The sequence below is a fragment of the Plecotus auritus genome (genome assembly GCF_963455305.1).
Source record: "Plecotus auritus genome assembly, chromosome: 2".
Lineage (NCBI taxonomy): Eukaryota > Metazoa > Chordata > Mammalia > Chiroptera > Vespertilionidae > Plecotus > Plecotus auritus.
Genome location: NC_137771.1, coordinates 42432914 through 42448933, shown reverse-complemented (window position 1 = coordinate 42448933; position 16020 = coordinate 42432914).

The window sequence follows — 16020 nt, the reverse complement described above, 5'->3', positions numbered from 1 at the left end:
TCCTGGGAAGCTCCATCTGTTATAATAGGCACTGGCGTTCGTTGGCTAATTTGTTGTTGTTGTTAACAGAGCAGACAGAACACAAATACACAAACTATTGGAGAACTCAGGACTGTCTGCATTATAGAGGGAAAAGGATCAGAAAGCCAGGTTCAGGTTCCCACCTTACCCCCAACTGGTGCATGACCAGAGGTAAGTCACAGTGCCCTTCTGGGCCTCTGATTTTGCACAGCCTTCTCAGCCACAGCATCCCATGGCCAGAGAAAGGATGTGCCGTGGTCTGAATTCCCCTGGGATCTCTTTCTCCCGTCTTAGGGCTGGTCCAGGTGGGACCAGCATCTCGGCAGAGGCTGGGTGCATGCCCAGGCAGCCTTATGTGGTCTGTGAGCCAAGCAGAGCCTGCCTGCTACCAGGGTGTGATTGTTCTTGTGATTTGGCAACACCTGGCAAATGAGTCCCATCAGCACTGAGCTAAAAATAGGTTGTGTTCTGTGGGGCCCAGGAAAATCAGCATGAGATTGGCCAACCAGGCAGAACCAAGCCCACCACCAGCCCAGGGGCACAGTGACCAAAGAGAGAAGGTTTGGTGAATTACCCACATGCATCCCTTCCCCCCATTCTCCTCCTGCTCCCCACCCACAATTGGGCCAGTGCCTTCCTCTCTCCCTCCCTCTCCTCTACATCTGATCAACCGATTTTTGCAGAGGGACACTGTGTCCCGGAAAGAGCTGGTGTTCAGGCATCAGCAGACTTGGGTGCATATCCTGCCTCTGCTATTTTGTAGCTCTTTGGCTCTGAGCATGTGGTCCTTTTGAGCTTCAATGGCCTGGGCCCTGGGGGATACAATGGTGTTCCTTATCCCTACTTCTAAGGGTTGTTATGAACACTAAAAGCAACATGTGTAGGGCCGCTGTTGGAGAAATGTATCATGCATCTGTATCACCTAGGCAGGGGCTTATTAAAAGCGAGATTGCTAGGCCTGTCCTCAAGTTTCTGATTCAGTGGGTGAGCCCTGGAGTCAGACCACGAGGATTTGACGCCCACTTCTGCCCACTAACAGAGTGAGTTTGGGCATGTTCCTAAACTTTATCTGGGAAATGAGGAAATAACAATTCCTACTTTATGGTGTTGATTTGAGGATTACGTGAGTTAATTCACATAAAGCACTTAACACGGGGTCTGGCAACAGCGAGCATTGAGTAACCATGAGCTTTTACGAGTATCACAGAGTCTGCACAGAATATGAGTTCAATAAATGTTGGTTTTCTCTCCCTGCCTACAGCTGTCAGCTCTGCTTGAATCTGTCTCCACGCCGCCCCTCCCAGGGGCTTGGTGTTCTCAGCCTCGCCTCTCTGTGCTGGAGGAATTGGGGCACCAAGGACCCCGGTGATCACCAATCACTGAAGAACCTGAAGCCCTGGGAACGTGTTTAGACCTGGGGATGGGCTTACCCGAGGGGATCAGGTCTAGAGGGATGGAACTAAAAGTAGACCCAGGTTTCCTGACTCCCCAGCCAGGGCATTTTCCAAGACATCCCCCTGGGTCCCCAGAGACAGGCTGGCTGTCCCCAGGTGTGCTTAGGAAACCGCAGGCTCCCCGCCCCACACCTGCGCTGCTGCCAGGCATTCGGGTTATTTCTCCTTCGATTGTTCATGATGGAAGATGACACAGCTGTAAACATCAAACATCTGAGTATAAATGACCATTTCCTTTTGGATTTTTTTTCCCCTTGGGCAAATGACTTCAGTGTGGAATTACTAGGTTAAAAAAAAGGACAGGCATTTGGCTCAGTGGATAGAGCGTCAGGCTGTGAACTGAAAGGTCCCAGGTTCGGTTTCAGTCAAGGGCACATGCCCGGGTTGTGGGCTCAGTCCCCAGTAGGGGGTATGCAGGAGGCAGCTGATCAATGACTCTCTCATCATTGATGTTTCTGTGTCTCTCTTCCTCTCCTTTCCTCTCTGAAATCAATAAATAATAATAATAAAACAAAATAAAAACTAACAAAACAAAAAACAAAAAAAGTACAGGAAATGATACAGCTAGAGAAGAAAGCTTGACCTAGCAATGCTTCTAGAGGAAGGAACTCCTCATTTCCCAAAAACCTTAGGGTGGGGATGTTGACGTTTGAAATGAGTTAGGGAGCAGAAGGAGAGCCCAGAGCTGAATCTGAGTTTGTGTGGAAGGCGGCCGTGACTGAGAGGTGGTTCTGCACTAAGGGTGCAATGCTTGGCAACCGTTGGTAATGTCCCCAAGAAGTTGTGTTTAGACCAGGGCTTCCCAAGCACTAATGTGCATAGGAATTCCCCAAGGATCTTGTTAATTTGCAGAATCTGCTTCTGTAGGTCCGGGGGGGCCCAAGGGTCTGTATTTCTTTCTTTTTCTTTTTTTTTTCTTTCTTTCTTTTTTCTTTTTTTTTGTTAATTCTCACCTGAGAATATTTTCCCATTGATTTTTAGAGAGAGTAGAAGGGAAGTGGGGAGACATAGAGGGAGAAATATTGATGTGAGAGAGACACATCGCTTGACTGCCTCCCGCACATGGCCCAACCAGGGTGGGGATTGAGTCTGCAACCAAAGTACGTGCCCATGACCAGAGTCAAACTGGGACCCTTCAGTTCGCAGGCCAATGCTCTAACCAATGAGCAAAATTGGCTAGGGCCCAAGAGTCTGCATTTCTAAGCTCTGGGTGATGCTGCTTCTGCTGATCAATGGACCCCACTTTTGAGTAGCAAGGGTTTAGGTTACCCTGCCTTAGCTCAGCTGTTTCTTTGCCTAACCCACTATTCCCATCATTTTTCACACCCAGCTCCAAAGACTTCCCTGGATTGACCATAACAGGCCCATCGAGGTGTCCCTCTTCTCCGGTACCTGTATTTGTGACCATCATAGCACTTACCATACTGTACTAAATTGTTTGTCCCTTTCTCTTTTTGAAGGCAAGGACCAGTCTCGTTCATCACTATATTCCCATCATCTAGCACTATGCCTGTCATGATTTGGGCCTAATTATTATTATTATTGAGTGGGTAAATGGATAGGTAAATGGGTGAATGGATGGATAGATAGCTGGATGGATAAATTAATAAATGACTGTGATGAGAGGGGAAGAGGAAGTTCTGGGTTAGGAAAAGCATGGTGAGCAATCAGATTTGGCCTCAAGATCATTCTTGTCTAGTTGGGGACATCTGAACCATACTCACTACTGAAAGCCAGAGTCAGTGACCCTCTTCTGATCCCTGCCAACTCTTTCCACACCCACACCCATGCAGACCCTGAACCAAGAATGAACTCAGATAGATGAATAAGATCCAGGGCTTAGAGGTCCCTCACAGGGTGGCTCTAATGAATACCAGAGAACAAAAAGCAAGTGTTGGCCATCTTTCTCCTGCCAAAGAGTTATTTACATAAGTTTCCACAGCAATCCCCTTCATTGCTTTTACATGCCTATTACACGGTTCTCTGCAGGGAAAGGTCTGGAGTTGGTTAGCTCAGTGGATTAGAGAGTGAGTCTCTCAAAGCCAAGGGCATCAGGAGCCTTTTCCCTCCTCTGCTCCAAGGCTGCAGGGTGACTGCCTTGTCCTGGCTAGTGGTGCCCATGGTCTGACTGGCCCAAAGATTAGAGTGAGAACAGGTCAGTTGAAATGAAAGGAGTTGCAGTGAAGAAGAATGAACCTGGTCTTTGATATCAGACTATCCTAGGAATAAAACATGGAGAGCTCACTCATCAATTATATAACCATTTTTCAATTTTTTTGAAGAAATTTTAAACTTACAGAAAAGTTGTAAAAATAGTACAGGGAACTCCTAGGTACCCTTTGGCCAGATTCGCCAATTTTTAACATTTTGCCACATTTTCTATCCCATTCTCTTCCTCTTTTAATTTTTTGATTGAGTCCCTCTGATTGAATGAGAAATGTTCATCAACAACAAAATATTAGGTTCTGAAACAAAAATTTAAAATAAAAAGTTATTCACAAGTCACAAGACGAAATAAATGTAAAGAATTATACCTAAACTTTAAAATAATACTGCTTCTAAGTATGTAACATTTATACTTCCAAAGTTATTAAAGCTTAAACCTGCAAGAAGATTTTTGGGACACTCTGTAATATTACATATTAATGTATAATTTATTTTTTGGAAACATTTGAAAACAGATGGCATATATCATGCCCCATATATTACACCTCTTAGTACTTTAGTGTGTATTACCTATAGTGTGTATTTTCTTATATAACATCAGTGAAGTTTCAGGAACTTTAAAATTAATAGACCACTTTTATATACAGTCTATATTCCATTTTTTCCCAATTGTACCAATAATGTCTTACATAGTTTTTTCCCCTTTGAGTATCTTGAGTAATTAATTACAGAGTACATTTATTTCTGTTTGTATTCAGTTTTACATTTTTCTGTGTTGATTTATTTTATTTGTGGAATATTTAGGACATTAACATGCTTCCAAAGTCAAAACTATATAGAGATGTTTTCTTCCTCCCTGATCCCTTCCACCTCATTCCCCCAGCCCTTTGTAGATAGCCAATTTTATTGCTTTCTCATTTACTAGAGGCCTGGTGCACAAATTCATGCATGGGTGGGGTCCCTAGGCCTGGCTGGCGATCGGGGCCAGCCTGGGGGAGGGATCGCGGGAGGTTGGCCAGCCGCAGGAGGTTGGCTGTGGGAGTGCACTGATCACCAGGGGGCAGCTCCTGCATTGAGCATCTGTCCCCTGGTGGGCAGTGCGTGTCATAGTGACTGGTCGACCGGTCATTCCAGTTGTTCGGTTGTAATGGTCACTTAGGCTTTTGTATATATAGATTGTTTCTGCATTTCTTTTTGCAAAAGTAAGCAGATAGATATATTTGTGTTTTATTTTTTCTTACTCAAAAGGTAGTGCCCTAAGTGTACACGTTTGCACTTTGCTTTTTTCCTGGCACTCACTCCACACCCATGTATGGAGATGTGCATACTTGTGGGAGATTATCATGGCCACAAGTTATTTGCTGCTCCTCCATGCGACTCACTTTGGACAGTAATAGCTCGTGGCGTAAGCACTGTTCAGGTCTGCTCCTGTGTATTTCTGGTGCATTTTGTAGTTTTCTTTGCATAATTTCTGAACATTTCTCCTTAGAAAGGATATAATCTTAAACAAGTGACTTTATCTTTCTGAACCTCAGATTTCTCATCCATAAAGAAAGGGGCACATGCAGGTTGAGGGCTCTATTCCTGGTGGGGGGCACGCAGGGGTGGGTGGCTGATCAGTGGTTCTTACTCATCATTGATATTTGTATCTCTCTCTCCCTCTTCCTTCCTCTCTGAAACCAATAAAAATATATTTTAAAATAAAAGAAAGAAAGGAAAGAAAGGGGTGTCCTAATAGGTTTCTTAAAGAGTGATTGTGAAACGTGAATGAGGTAAAATAAGTCCTGTACAAATCCTAGTTTCCTTACTCCTTTCCTTGAGGCTCATGCTTGCTTTTGAGGAGTGGGAGGATGGGAATAAGTGGTCGCAGTTGTCTAGCAAGGATATTATCTAGGTCAGTCAATAAGTCAATCAATATTGTAGAGCTCACCATGTACCGAGAGCTGTGACCATTGCCGGGGATATAATGGTGAGAAAATCAAACAAGGTTCCTGCTCTCATAGAGCATCTGGTTGATGAGCATCTCCCAGTAATCTTCGGAGATTTTACAAAATCAAAATGCAAAGCCAATTAGCAAGCCAGGCCCTGCTATTCAAACAGATTCTACAATTGTACCCCATAGGGAAGTGGAGGCTCTAAACACTTTTAGAATCCAGATTCCAGTTTGAATCATCCTGCAAGCAGATATCACCTAAAATGAGAAAGAATTGTAGCCGGAGGGAACACTTGGGGGAGGAAACAGGGGACAGTGAGTCCTGATCTGACGAGGAGCACACGATTAATGAGTGACGAGAAACTCAGTATCCAGGCTCCCAGGCTGGGGCACTTTCCAACACACACCCACTGTCATTCTATTTTCCATCTGCATCTTTGTCACTGTCATGTACATACCAGGATTTCAGCTGTCGGTGCTGATGGTCTAGGCTAGGGAATATTGGCCAGAAAGGAACAGCCCATTTCTAAGAAAGACCTGATATCGCTAATGTCATTAGGTCATGAAGCTGCAACTCAATCCACAATGAAGGCCATTTAACAAAACTGCATTGACATATAGAGTTAGAGTGGGGAGCAAATGAGACAAAATCAGAATCACTCCAGGATAGCATTGTTCGGAAGCAGACACAATCGTTTACTGTCTGTGACTTTTACCAGGTTATTCCATTTCACTGAGCTTTCTTTTTTGTCACCTTTAAAATGAGCATGTCTCTGTGGGAACTGTGGAAGATGCTGCTAGTTATTCCCAGTTTGGTTTCCCCTTCCTCTGGACCAGTGGTCGGCAAACTGTGGCTTGCTAGCCCCATGCGGCTCGCGAGCCGCAGTTTGCCGACAACTGACCTAGACTCTCGATTCCAATAATTACAGGCTGTTGTTGTTCCTTGTAATTAAGCCTTTATCCCAGTGGTTGGCAAACTCATTAGTCAACAGAGCAGCAAACCGCGGCTCGCGAGTCGCATGTGGCTCGCGAGCCACAGTTTGCCGACCACTGCTCTGGACTAATAGAACCCCCACTTCTTAGCTGGGCAAATGGCTGTCTGGAAGGAAGACCACATTTCCTCAGTTTTCACTGTAGCTAGGCACAGCCATGTGACTAAGTGGGAAGCAAGCAGAAATGCTATGTCCAACTTCCAGGAAATATCCTTATATATAGGGCAACAGTATGATGAGTTTCTACTTCTACTTGTTCCCTGCTTTGGGGTGAAATAGTAAAAACTTGAGCAGGATGAGTTACCAACAGGTATGCTTGGGAATAAAAGCCACACGATGAAGTATAAGATGGAAGGAGTCTGGGCCGCTCTGAACACTGAACCACTCCTGAATAGCTTACTGATATTTTGATATAAGATTTTTTTTCTATTATTTTAAAATAAGTGCTCTTTGGGGACTAGAGTATCTCATGCAGTGATGGGAGAAGGCCTAGCAATATTAATTCCTTGCACTAATGGGTATCTGTTGCTTTTGCCTGCCTGGCTTCCATTGCTCCCACTATTAATGATTCCACCTCAAGCTTTCTTTGAGGAATGACCCCTTCCCCTAGTGTTGCTGCATCTGTGATTAAGTTGCATCACCTTTTCCTAAGCTGGACCAACTGGACTTTGAATTTGAATGGAGGCAGTTGAATCTTGGACCTTTTAATCTAAGCAACAAGACTATCAGAAGTGGGTGAGTCCTAGAGGTGGGTGGCAAGGAAAGCATAAATTAAGAAGTGTGACAGAAAAGCTAAAAATAGAAAATCACCATTTACAACTAGCATAATACTGGACTCAAAAAAGAGTCATCAATGGATGCTAAATCGTTAGGTTAAAAAATGTTGAGCAATGGGATACTTATAGCCTCAAAGTACCACTCTATAGGTTATTTATCAATTACAAAGGCATAAAGTTACCTCCACAGTGGAGAGAGCTGGTGGACACCACTTAGCCAGATGATCAAAGATAGTATCTCAATGATGGGACATCCTATGGCCCCTGATATGTGGCCCTGAGATGGATTCAACATCATCTATACAGTATTCATGATGAAACTAAACTGATTAATGTGAATTTAATTACCAAAAATAAACGAATTCCGATTGAGGGATATTGTGCACAACAACTGGCCTAGACTCTTCAAACATTTCACTGGCATGAAAGGAGACTAAAAAAAAATAATAAAGATAGTTAAAATGCATGATCCTTGATTGGATCCTGGATAAACAAAACAGGACAGGAATAAAAAACAGTTTGGGGACAACTGGGGGAATTTGAATATGGACTGCATATTACATGATATTATAATATGTATAGTATATTATCAATGTAAGTTTTCTAAGTGTGAAAACTGTGGTTAAATGGGAGAATATTCCTGTTTACATGTTCTTAAGGGATCCATGCTTAATATTTGGTAGCAAACTATTATGTTGTCTGCATAATGTTGAAATGGTTCAGCAAAAGGGTAAAATGGATAAACACAGGGGAGAAGAGAGAAAGAGAGAGAGAGAGAGAGAGCGCGCTAATGATGTCCAATGTAAACACTTGGTGGGGCTGCTGGAAGGGCAAAAGCACCATTGTATTATTCTTGCAACTTTTCTGTGAGTTTGAAATTTTCCAAATAAAAATTTGGGGGGGAGTAGACTCTTTTCCTTTCCATCCTTAGAGTGAAATACAAAACCTTCAAAGCAATGCTTCCCTCTTCAAATCACATGTTCTGGCCCCCTTTTTAAAATTAAAGATAGGAGGATGAAGAGGCTAAAGGGAGAGAAATATATGTTGATGGAAGGTGCCCTGGGCCCTTTTTGCCAGAGAACATGTGAGCCAGGGGCATGACCTCGCATGGAGCATGGAGGCTTTCCACTGGGAGGAGCACTTGAGGTCACATCTGGGTTCAGACTGTGCAACAGTGGCCTTCAGGATGCTCTCAAGGCAGGCAGAGTATTAGAAAGGGGAGCAAGGAAATAGGGGGCCTCTTACACCGGTGATAAGGCCCTGCCTCTCTCTCCAGTCTTAGTTTCTGTATCTCTCCCTTCCTTCTCCTCCCTTCCACCCTCACAACTCTCTAGCCCGTCAGACCTTCCTACTCCTCAAACAGGCCGAGCATGGAGCCCAAGTCCTTACTATGCATAGACGGCCCTCCACCCTGTGCCTTAGCCAGCTCTTTTCTCACTCAGCTCCTTTTCCATGTTTTTGTTCATATGTGTAAACCATTCCAAACCGTCTGCACTTTCCCAAGTTCAACACTTACTGCCTCATATTTCAAGGCTGCCTGCCTGCAGTGGCCCCCCTCTGCCCTGGTCTCTCCAGTGAATATCCACACTTCCTTCAGCCAGCCCTCAGCTAGTGCCTTCTTTTGAGAGCTTTTCCTGCTCTTTATTCCTGCTCCAGAAGTTACTGCTTCCACTGGTTTCTGGTTTCTGCTTGGCTGGCCCCAGAACACTCTCTCATTCTGTCGAGGTGGCTAAAACCCTTCTCCTGATCAGCTAGCCTCCCCCCACGATCCTGTGATCTTCCCAACACCAGGGATGGAGTCTGACTCACTCCAGTGCTGAGAGAATATCAGACTTTGAGTTTGTGAATGGGTGAATGGATGAATGGATGAGTGCACAAGAGGTAGACTCCAGGGTTAAGTATGATCATCAACAATAACAATCACAATGCTATTGATGACGAATGCTTGAGCACTTATTCTGTGCCAAGCTTTTACCCAAATTATTAAATCCCCAAAGGAATCGAGGGGTATTGGCTTCGAATAATAAGAACCAACCAGTAGTGAGCTATTATCATGTATCTAGGCATGTGTAAGCATTTTACATGCACTTGCTCACTAAGCCTCACACTAGCGTCATGGAGTATAATGATTCTATTACTATTTTCTTTTTATAGATGATGATACTGAGTTGAGGCCTTGACAAATGAAGGTATTTGCCTCAGGTCACACATCTTGTAAGTAATGGAGCTGGGATTCATCTCCTTAGAGTCATACTCCATTATCACATACCTCCAAATGCCCTTGCTACAATTTAGAATAACTGTGACTGAAAGGAGTGGTTTTGAATATTTAATGCAGTCATTGCAAATGGCTCTCAATTAAAAAAAAACAACAACAAAAAACATTTTTGGGAGTGAAAACGTGTTTCACGGGCCTAAACACATAGCACCTCTGAATGGCCTGTCAGTTATTCCCAGCCCCCGTGATGTTTGACATTTTCAGTTGCATCAGCTGGAATAGGTAACATGATAAAACGTCTTTGCATGAATAAATGCAGAAGACATGACCAGGAGTGCTTTGGAAAAACCATTTGTTCTGGATTCCTAAGTCATAATCCTCTAGTAAAAGGGCTTGAGATGTAGACTTGCTGGAAACAAACAATAGACTAAACATTGCATGCTCACATCTGTGCCAGAAAATGGGATGTTAGAGGAGCCAGATTTGCCAGCTTCAATCTCTGGTCCCTTGCAATACACAGTGAAGCTGAATCTAGGAAGTCCACAGCATGTGCATTGATTCAGTGTGAATGCCTGAGTCATACGTGGGCTTCAGTCTTAGAACCAGTGTGGGGCTTGTAGTCTCCCAAGTCCAGAATCTTTGGGAGCTAGAGTCAGTGGGAAGGAGCTGGCGACAGTAGATGTGACAACAAATCTGGAGTCCTTCAATTCAGGGCTTGAATTCATGCTCTTGGTGTGAACCTGGGCAAGTTAACTTCTTTGAGCCTCAGTTTTATTATCTGTAAAATGGGAATAATTGTACCCACCTTATAAGTTTGTGAGAATTCAATGAGAAATGCCTGTAAAGATCTAATGAATAATAACAAAACTTGAGCACTTCCAATGCTACACACTGCTTTAAGCACCTTTTAAAACATATATTAACTTATTTAATTCTCTCAAGAACCCTTGAAGAAGGGACCTGGAAATCAATAAGCTCCCCAGGGACATCAGAGACCAGGGAGCCAGGGAGGAAGTAGTCAAACACATAGACTGTCCCACCCAGAAGATGTATCCAGATGCCAGCCCTTCGCCTCCACTCTTGAAGAGGTAGCACAGCAATGGCTGAAGGCAGACTGACTTTGGAGTCAGACAGACCTCATTCTCAGGCCAATTTTCCCACTGACTGCTGAGCATCTGCAGGCATGTTACTCAATCTCTCTGAGCTATAGTTTCCTCAGTTATATCATGAGGAATAACTCACTGAACAAAGAGGTAGCAATGAGGATTTCCTGAGATAAGATCTACAATGAGCTTAAATTTAAGGAGTACTCAGCAATGGAGATGCTTATTATTATTATTACCATTTTTATTATTATTTCACAAAAGTGGGCAGTCCACAGCTGCAGCTCCACCCTTGTGGGTCTCAGCACTTTTCTATTCTCCCAAAGAAATTCATCACCACCAAAGATGGATTTTCCTGGAGATCTTAGCAGGGAGACTGAGGAGGCAATTTACATTACACATTCCAGAACAAGGGTTTGAAATCCTTCTTTGGCATCTTTCTTCTCCTGAATCTATTTTTTGGTGCTGCCCCTAAACTTGCTCATCTGTTTACCACATTAAGCTCTATTCCCCCACTTTCAAATTCTCCCATGAGCGTCCCTCAGTCTCTTACTCCTCTTTATTACTTGACCAAATTTCACATCTAAACTTGCACATCCTACTCTGTAGACCCAAAGGGCTGCTGTTATCCAGCTGACCCTCTTTGGAAGGTAGTTTAACTCTTTAGGGATCTCAGCTCCACCCCCACCCCACGCAGCCTACCAAAGTCCCTTCTAAACAAGCACAGAGCCCTCCCTGAATGGTGTTCTAGTAAAATTTCCTCTATTTAATTTCATTTATACTCCATGTACTACTAATATTGGGTACTTTGGCACATAATAAGCACTTGGTAAATGGCAACTGTTATTGTTATTTGTAGAACATTCTTATTTGTTCTTAGGAAAGCAGGCTTCTTACTGAGCTCTACTAGGAAATAGACGTAACTAATGGAGTAGTTTTGCACTAATTTATACCTTTCTATAAACAAAATGCATCTTAGAGTGGTTTTGACTGAAAGGAGTGGTTTTGAATATTTAAAATTTGCTCAAATGATAAAGACACCACAGTTTTACATGTCATAGCATTTTTTTAAAACTAGGATTTGCTTGAATCTAACCAATGAAATAAATCAATAAGGAGGGTTGAATTGGTATGGAAACATTCTCGCCTAGTCTCTAAATAACAAGGACATCTGCTCTTTATAAAAGCAGTAATCATTTGGGGGAGAAAGGGAAACAAAATAGCCATGAGTTTGCTTGATGTAGAATACAGATGGCCACCAAGCAATATTAGCAGTTAGGCAAAATCATCAAAATTCCAAATGTCATTCATCTGCTTCCAGAGAATTGGACTAGCATGTCTTATTGAATCTCTTCCAGAGAAACAAAGGTGTGTGTGTGTGTGTGTGTGTGTGTGTGTGTGTGTGTGTGTGTGTGTGTAACATATACAGTTAAGCAGTTTATGTCTATTTCAATCATCTTCCTAAAGCAGTTAACTTTGACCCCAAATGATGAATTCTGCTTTCCACCACAGCTGGAAAAGAGGGAAGGTCTGCTATTCTTGGGCAGAAAGGGACTGACCATGGGATTCCCCTTTTTAGAACTAACTGCTCCATGCCAGACTTTGCAGATCTTGATAATCTGTCAAGCTTCCATAGGATTTTCTAATTCTTTTTTATTTTGAGTGTCTCCAGTTTAGGGACATGAACCCAAGGCATTAGAGATAGGGGATATGAAACTAGGAGAAACAGATCACAAGAGATAGAAACTATGGGGAATAGCAGTTATTGAGCATCCACTATATCTCAGGCATGCTGCCAATGGCTTTTACTTACATGGTGAAGTTTCGTTTTCACTACATTCCAAGACATTGGTATTATTACTTCCATTAAATAAAGGAGGAAACTGAAACTCAGAGGGTAAGAGGCTTGTCCAAGTTCTCAGAGCTAGTGAGAGGCAGAGGTGAGTAGTTTCTTGGCCTTCTGATTCCAGCTCTTACGTTCTCTTCAGTATCTTATAGAATAAAAGGCTAATATGCAAATAGATTGAACAGCAGAATGACCGGTCACTATGATGTGCACTGACCACCAGGGGGCAGATGTTCAATGCAAGAGCTGGCCCCTGGTGGTCAGTGCGCTCCCACAGGGGGAGCGCTGTTCAGCCAGAAGCCGGGCTTATGGCTGGGGAGCACAGCGGCAGTGGCGGGAGCCTCTCCCACCTCCGTGGCAGCGCTAAGGACCCCTCAGGGGATGTCTGACTGCTGGCTTAGGCCTGCTCCCTGAGAGGATGCAGGCTGGGCTGAGAGACCCCCCTCACAGTGTACGAATGTTGTGCACTGGGCCTCTAGTACTACTATAACGTTGTGAGAGAGAGAAAGGAGGCAATGTGCTGTGGTTTCCACAGTCAAATTCCTTGGGTGCTTTTTTGGGGTACATAAGGTGGTGGTAAGATCTCAGGCTTAAGAGATAGACAAGACAGTGCAACTTACTTGTAAGACTGTACCAGTTGTTAAAATAGTGGAAACAGATATTTTATACTAATTCTTAAGTCACTGCTGGACTGAGCCTCTTGAGTAGGTCCCTTTGCTGCCTTAGCCTTTGGAGACCCTCCCCCAAGATTCCTCAGACTTCTTCCTTCAGCAACCAAATAGCTAATCATTGCCCATCAGGGGGCCTCTGGGACCTTAATTCAATTTTCTGGCAATCTATTCTGAGTCATAGGTTTCTATACTGCATCAGTTGTTAACAATCTTGAATATTGCCAGTACCCATAGCCTCCTTCCCCTCCTTCACAGACCCAGTTCATCAAGTTTTAACTTGGATAATATGGGTTCTTGATTTATGTGATGCTAAATCTGGGAAATGGGTAGAGGGAAATGTAAAGGCAGAAAGAAAGGGAAAACTAGTTGATCTATGGAATCAAGAGCTGAGAAGGATATATAGGAAAGGAAATAAAACCTTGAAGGCTGAAGTTTGAGATGGTGTCCCTGTATTTGTTGGAACACTGGAGCACATAGTATGTGCTTTGTGAGAAGCATAGTGTGTGGTTCTGGAACAGTATAATTTAATAAATTAGTAATGAGAATTGGTCTTCCTTAAAGTTCCCAAGAGGCACAAGGAAAAAGTGGGGATTTGTCCTTAATTACTATTGGATTATATCCCTTTATAGTCAACTCTATGTAGAAATGAGGCCACCAAGAGCCCTGGATTTATGAAGGTTACAAAAAGATAAACTCTTCTTCTAATGTTAATCATAAAACACCTGAATTGACCCCTCCAAGGTTGTTCAACTTCTACAGGTTCTGTAGGTAAGATAACAAATTTTGGGGTCACATAGTACTGGACTCAGTGGGTAAGCCATAGCCTTGGATTTACCTATAGAAATGATCCTAGAAAATGATCTTACCTCAGTATTTTTGTTTGTAATTAGGGAAGACAATATTTATTATTGTTGCTTTTTTAAAGTTGTTTTTGTTGTTGTTACTATTTTTTGAGTTCCAACTATGTGCCAGACACTGTTTTATGTCCATTACTTAATTGCCGCTTACAGCAGATCTGTGAATTATGTATGATCATTTCCTCTTCACAGAATAGACCCAGGGAACATGAGGAACTTGCTCAATGACTCTCCACTACACTGTGGCAGAACAGGATTCACTTGCCCTCTCCTGCTCCAAACCCAGTGCTTTTCCTGTTACAACATATGGCTTCTCAGCTGCCCAGAGACCCCAGAATGGAAGGCATGAATAAGCTTTTGTATGGAGAATGCTCTGAAAACTATGAAATGCCATAGAACTATCAGGGGTTTAAAATATATTAATAACTACTCATCCTTTAAAATACTCATTTTCACTTTTTGTCATTTCATCAGAATTGCCCTTCCATGTTTGGGCTGGAAGCGGTTTCGCACCATCCCTATCCCCTCTGAATGAAGAGCTTGTTGTTACTCCAGCTATTGGGAGTGCTGTCAGCAAACAGCCTTCAGATGCCCCAGCTGCTGAGTCACCTTCCCCAGGTCTCGCCCTTCCTGGGGCAGCCCACATCCAGTGACTGATCGATGGAGGAGTGTGAAGACTTGGCCATCTCGACCTACCTTTGGACACTCTGAAGGGTCATTCTGGTTCCAGAGATCTCTTTGGGGTTGGCTACGTTTGCTGTGGGGCCTGCATCCTGGATTGCTCTTCACTGCCAATCCTGCTTCTGCCCTCACCCCTTCTGCAGATGTTAACCCCAAGGCACTCCCTACAAATGTCCTGTGGGCTTAAACACCTTCTGAGTTTGCCTCCTGGGGGACTTGGCCTGTGATAATATTGTTTTACAGTTAGTTCTTTATGAGTTGGAAAGACTCTGCTAACCTTTGCACCTCTTGGGGGCAAGAAGCTCACTTTATTCATTCCTAAAGCACCAGTACTTGGCCCGCCACAAGGCCCAGAAAAGTTACTCATTCTATGCTCACTGAAGGAGAAATAGACCTGTGAATGTCAGGATAATGATACTAGTTAACACTTATATAGTGTTTACAACCTGCCAAGTACTATTTTAAGAGCTTTGGACATATCAACTCAATCCTCACAATAATTCTAGGAAGTTATTACTGTGATGATTATTATTCCTATTTTTTAGATGAATAAAGGGAAGTACCTAATGCTCATACATTCTCCTAAGGCCACATGTCTAGTGGTGGATCTGTGTTTTAATTGCCATGAACCTGTCTCTGAAGCTCAGCCTCCTAACTGCTGCTCCTTCCCAACTCACTTCTGGTCCCTGGCACATACCACGTCTCCCCCACCTGTTTACCAGAGGGGGTTGGAAGGGAGCAGCATAAGAGAAGGGGGGCTGGGATCATCACAGCACGTTTCCTAGGCACACTGAAATGTCTGTTCCGTGTGCCTGGACAGCTGGCTGGCATATAAGGTGGAGGGCTGCAATGCCCCCATGTGACTTTAGTGAGCAGCAAGGTGTGGGAACCACTGAGGCAGGTGGCACTTTCAGGCATACGGGGCGCTCTTATAACAATGCCCAGCAGAGGTCCAGGGATGTGCAGTGACGGCCGAGGCACCATGGCAGAGAGGGAAGCAGCCAAGCCTCTCTTCCAGGGTCAGCCAGGGCTCTCTGAGCCACACTTCCTGAGGCGGGCCTGGAATCAGAACCTGCGGGCAGGGGGCACCGCACACCTCACACGTGCATCCAGTGATTCCTCGGGAAGCGGAGACTTTGGGGCTGACAAATGCTGCACCGGAAAGGGGTGGGGGAGCCCCTCCAGGGGTCAGCAGAGCCAGCTCTCTCCGAGCATTGTCCTTTCCTTCCTCCAGCAGGATGCCAGGAGCCCCGCAGCAAGGGGCTCATTTGTCTTCATTCCCAGCACAATAACTCGCTGCTG